Source organism: Acomys minous (genome assembly GCF_964271855.1).
Source record: "Acomys minous genome assembly, chromosome: 1".
Classification (NCBI taxonomy): Eukaryota; Metazoa; Chordata; class Mammalia; order Rodentia; family Muridae; genus Acomys; species Acomys minous.
This window is the reverse complement of record NC_140483.1, coordinates 5,137,578-5,143,310: the sequence shown is the minus strand read 5'-3', so window position 1 is coordinate 5,143,310 and position 5,733 is coordinate 5,137,578. Positions and strand designations below refer to the sequence as shown.

Below are 5,733 nucleotides of genomic sequence, written 5' to 3'. Positions count from 1 at the left end.
CAGAGATTAAATGAAGCCATAAAGGTGCATCCTTAATCCTGTGAGTATAGCTGTATAAAATAAGGATGCAAGACCAGGGCTAGAAGCCTCTGATCAACATCACGTCAAATCTTTCAGACCCTGCAGAGTTCAAACCAGGAGGAAAGACAAAACCTGGACGTGGCTTAAAGATCCTGAACTTCCTAGCCCTCAAAACCGTGAAACATAATTAAAAAAATAAAATGAAAACCCCATTTTGTTTTGTTTATAATCATGATATTCAGTTATAGTAGTGGAGAAAAAGGGAGGCTTTGGTGAGACCCAGGCTAGAGCTAGTCGGTCAAGTGGTATCTGGAGTCCTGACCCATGAAAAGTCCACAAGTGTCCAGTGTTTCAAGTGTGTAACCATGAGGCTATTTTCTGTGCATCCACGGGGAGCTGACACGGGTGCTTTAGGGACCTGTGAGTGCTGGCCCCTGTGAGAGAGGCTATTGCCTGAACTGTGTCCAGGCCCAGCTACAGGCCCTGGCTCCTTGCATCTGAGCTATCTCCCCTTAGAACTCCGCTCAGCGACCCTCAGGAAAACCATAGAAAATTTTGTCTTCCTTTTGCCCAGATAAAGATTCTGGACGTGAGGGGAGAAGTCTCAAAACAGGCCTCTTTGTACCCTGATTACTTCTCCCGCACACCAGTGATCAGCACTAATTTTAATGGCACATTTACTTTTAATGAACTATCTACTCAGGAGTTGGAAATGGACCTAGAATATGCTTGCTTTCTCTTCTCTCTATGTCCTCTCCTTCCCTCCCGGCTGTCCCTCCTCCCTTTCACTTACACTCATTTTTCTTGTTCAGATAAGATGGTAAAAGGATTAGAGCACGTAGCATCGCTCCAAATTGGTCTAATGGAAATGCAGACCCCGCTCCTGGAAACGGAGGCAGGGTATAAAATATGGTAATTGACAGTTTTCACATTGCAGGCCAACCTCAGAGTTCCTTTGTGTGGCTGGCCTGACCCTCGTCTCTGTGTGACATATTATTCCTTCTAGAACTCAGTGAGAGAAACAGTACGAGAACAGCACAAGCCAAGATGGCCACCTGTGGAGGTGGCACCTTGCCACGAATGCCTAAGACTGAACACCTCTAGGCAGCTGACATGGCCCCAGTGAGTACACAGCATCAGTGGGGGGATGTCCTAGGTACCCTGGAGACTCCAAATACCCTGGGAAACTTGCCGGCCTCTTAGGGCCACCTCCAGTCAGAGAGATGAGAGAGAAGTCTTGTCCCTTGAAAACTCAGCCAATGTCTCACTTGCCAGGAAGACTGGGCCACAGGAAGTGGGAATGTGACAGCACTGTAGCCATAGCCTTGCTGCTCCCAAGGCCAGGGTGAAGGGCAATGTGGCTTCAGGCTCAAATGCCTTTTGCTTTGGAAACTATTAGGTTCATTGATGCCCTCTGCCGCTCTGAAGGTGCGCATGAATGGAATGGCATGCTAATCCGAGGGTTTGGCCACCTTTGCCCACTTTTAGAAACAATAGGTATAGGAACGCATTTCACAGCTATCCTAGGATTCGATAATTTCACACATGTGCAAAGTCACTGTTTCACAGGCTTACTAAAGGACACATAGATATACAAATGCATACTACACACCCAGGCATACACACACACACACACATATACATATACATATGTATTTACACACATATATACACAGGCATAAGCACAAACACAGAAACATGCATACATGTACATGTGCATGCACACACACAGGTATTCATATGCACACACAGGCATAGGCATACACACAAAAGCTTGTAGACAGATGTGTGCATGCATGTATGTATGCACATAGACACACATGTACACATACATGCACACACTCTTTTCCATGTACACACTTCACCAGTGAACTTATTCTGTGGCCCACTGAGTGTAGTAACTTCGTGGGAATCCTGCACATTTTATTTTATGGTTTGGTATTTTTGTAATATATTAGCTCAAGATGAGAAACAGCCAGAGCTGGGAATATGCCTCGGTGGTAGAGGGTGAAGCTTAGCATTAGCGAGGCCTGGGTTTGATCCCAAAATTGACAGGAAAAAAAAAGAAAAAAACAAAGAAACCACAACTAATAATGAATTTATCAAAATTGCAGGATAGAAAACCAACGCACAAGACTCCACAAAGTTAAGGAACAGACGTGGCTGCCTCTCTAGCAATCCCTTGCCACTCTTGTGTGGCCATTCTGTCACCAGGAAAAGTGTTTGGTAATAACACCAACAGAGATGGTGTCCACGCCACTGTTGCCAGCACCAGGACTGGGCACAGGCAGAGGAGCCCATCTCTGGAGCCATGGCTAAGGCCATCAGCTCAACTTCTTCGATCTCCAGCTAGTTGTCTGAAAATGAACTGGCGGCGGGCTTCTGGAGAAACAGTCAGCCCACTGCTCGCTCGTATTCCACGCTGAACCCCGGGCTGGGTACAAATGACTGGGCATCACCTTTCTTGTGTGGTCCCCTTTCCATTGAGAAGCTGGGCTTCTTCAAATGGTGGCGTTGGAAGTTCCCAGGAGCTGGTAAGGCTGGTTCTCAATCCGTGGTCCTGCGAAACATTTTCCGTTTGTGTTCGCAGTGAGGCAGAGACTGGAGCCCTCTTGCGAGGAAGTGGTAGACGCCGAGGTCTTGTTATAGGGAAGCCATTGATACCAGGGCAGGGGAGAGGGTGCTGACGGCATGGCGCTTGTCAGCTGGCCAGCAAAACCTCAGATGTAATGCAAAGCCCATGAAAGGAAGGCTTAAACGAAAGACGCTGGGCTGGGGAGGCGGCTCACAGCGCAAGCACGGGGACCTGAGTTTGAGTCCATGTCCCACATTTAAAAGCCGGATGTGATGCAGAGTGTAATCTCTGGGCATGATTGTCCTCCAGCCTAGCCTAACCAGTGAACTCCAGACTGATAGGAGCCCCTCCATCAAAACCATGATGGACAGCATCTGAGGAACAACACTTGAGGTTGACCTCTGGCTTCTGTGTACGCATGCATATCCATGTACACCCACAAGAACAGAATCTCCACTTCCACAAAACTAGAGAATTAACAGCCAGCTCTTCACTGTGAGCATCTGGGTCCAGGAACACTGCTGAGGATTGCTTTTCTCATTGGATGCCATAACCACCTCCCCATGGAAGTATATGTAAGTGTCATGTGCTTTACATGATAATTACATTGTACATGATAATTACTTCATATATGTTACACACATATACACACTCAAGTACTTGCATGCATATACATGTACACACGCATACCACACACTTGTATGTATACACACACACACACACACACACACACACACACACACACACACACTTCGTTTTCCACAACTCTTCTATGACTTAGTCCCTTGCTGCCATGGCCTAGATTTGCTGTTTCTGGTCACCTGTCACATGACTGGCGTCCTCCTGGTGGTTCTTGCACTCACTGGCCTGCATGTGCTGACCTGTCTGTTTCTGCCACGTGTATTTGCAGACACAGAATAGCTAAGTTAGAAATCACGCACAAACGTTAAGAAAGTTTGTTCCCCAGAAAGTTAGCACTGTTTCAAGTCCTCACTCAGCAGCCGGAGGAGGAGTTCAGGCTCCTCGTTCCTCTGAGAAGCAGGGGAGACCTTACAGTAGCAGTCGGGTAACGTTAGAACTATGTGTGACATTGAACCCCAGTCACTAAGCCTGGAAGCCTGGGCCGACTGACATGGGCCTTACCTGTTTGGCAAAACAACATCCTGTGGAGGTCAGGTCTGGACTTTATGGTTCCCCATGTCTCTCTCCCTTCAAAGAGTCTAAGAAAAAGCTGATTTTCCAAGAATCCTGCCCTCATCCCCATCCTCTATGGAATGAATCTGTGCCTAACAGGAGAAGCTCGACCAGTCTAAGCCTCGGAAGCTATTTTTGCATCAGGACACAGCAAATGGTGCCACATTTGAAAGCAAAGACACAGTTCTTGATCCCTCATTACAAAGGAGCATTTGGGCCATAAATGGGGTGTGATGGAAGCGAAGTGGGAGGAAGCACCAGCCGCAGGAGGCCAAAGGAGGCCAGCTGAGGTGAGAGGACCTTGTTCTGGGTCACAGAGGAAACACTGCTGTGAAGACGGCCCTCTTGGTAACGTGTTTGCCTGGCAAGTGTGAGGATCAGCCTTTGCCCTCAGAACCTATGTAAAGAGGTTTGCACCATAGGTGGTACAAACGTGTAATCCCGGAGTGGGGAGCAGAGGCAGGCAGGTCCTGGGGTTCAGTGGACAGATGGCCTAACATACGTTGGCAATTGCTGAGCCAGTGAGAGATGCTACCTGAAGAAAAAAAAAAAAAAGACAGGAAGGAAGAAAGAAAGAAATCTTGATAATGTTTGATAAATGATAGGGTTATCGCCTGATGTCCATATATAGCACACATGGGCTTATAAACATGAGTGTGTATGTGTGTGTGTGTGTGTGTGTGTGTGTGTGTTATGTGTGGTGGGCTGTGTGTGTGTGTGTGCATGTGTGGTATGTGGTGTGTGTGTGTGTATGCTATGTGTGGTGTGGTGTGTGTATGTGGTATGGTGTGTGTGTGGTATGTGTGTGTGTGAGGTGTGTGTGTGTGTAGTATGGTGTATGTGTGATATGTGTGTGTGTGGTGTGGGGTATGTGGTATGGTGTGCGTGTGTGTAGTGTACGTGTGTGTGGTATGGTATGTATGTGTGTGGTGCAGTGTGTGTGTGGTGTGGTATGGTACATGTGGTGTGGTGTGTATGTGGTGTGGTCCGGTGTGTGTGGTGTGGTATGGTGTGTGTGTGTGTGTGTGTGTGTGTGTGTGTGTGTGTGTTTGTATGTGTGTGTGGTGTATGTGTATGTGTGGTGTGGTATGTGGTGTGGTGTATGTACGTGGTATGTATGTCGGGGGTATGGTGTGTGTGTGGTGTGGTGTGTGTGTATATGTGTGTGTGTGTGTGTGTGTGTAGGAATGGGATGACAGGTAGGCTGCTCCCTTCCAGAAAAGTCTGCAGTCAAGACACTCTCTAGTCTCCTGAGGAAACAGGGTCACCTCTACAACACTGCATGTCCCTGAGTCTATAGAGTGAACTGCTCATGGCCATCTTTTCAGCACCTTAGCCATAGTGACTGACCTCGTGCTCCGTGTGGACTCTGCCCTGCGGCTTGGCAGAGGCAGCTGGTAAAATAAAAGCCCCAGATCTGAGAAACCAGGAAAATCAAGTTCTGTTTCTGCTTGTCACTTGGTTTATTGTTATTTTCACAAGCCCTGTAGCCCCAGAGTGCCCACCGGACATGAGGAAGACAGATGACCTTTGCATATACACCTGATAGGCAGGTATCAGAGTTAAAGCCTCTGCCTGCCCCTCCCGCCCTCTAAGTTCTCTGACCTTCCCTTTTCACAGTGTGGGACTATTGCACTGGGTGGCATTAGTCTTTACCTCATTCTCCCTTTCCTCAAGCTCGGGAAGGCGACAGACAGTGGCAGATGGACCAGTGTGTGGCCTGTCACCTAAAGTTCTCCGAGAGAAGACACCGCTGTGTGGGATGTCCTACAAATGCTGAGTGAGCTCCTGTTGTCCAGGGCCCAAGTACAGATTACCTTGTGCTATCAGGGCCCTTGACTCGGCATCGCCCCTCTCCGTTCGCGACCTCTAGTAACTATTAGGTAAATGCTTTTGCAGTGTTTGAATAGATCCTGGCTTCTACCAACCCCAGGGCTGAGAAT

The 5,733-nt window shown here is 48.0% G+C and overlaps 1 long non-coding RNA gene across 1 annotated transcript; it reads left to right on the top strand.

Moving 5' to 3' along the window:
* The first annotated feature begins 1,045 nt into the window (after positions 1–1,045).
* Positions 1,046–4,103, top strand: LOC311596774. Its single transcript, XR_014778972.1, has 3 exons — positions 1,046–1,143; positions 2,136–2,555; positions 3,814–4,103. It is a non-coding gene; the product is annotated as an uncharacterized lncRNA (long non-coding RNA).
* The last annotated feature ends 1,630 nt before the right edge of the window (positions 4,104–5,733 follow it).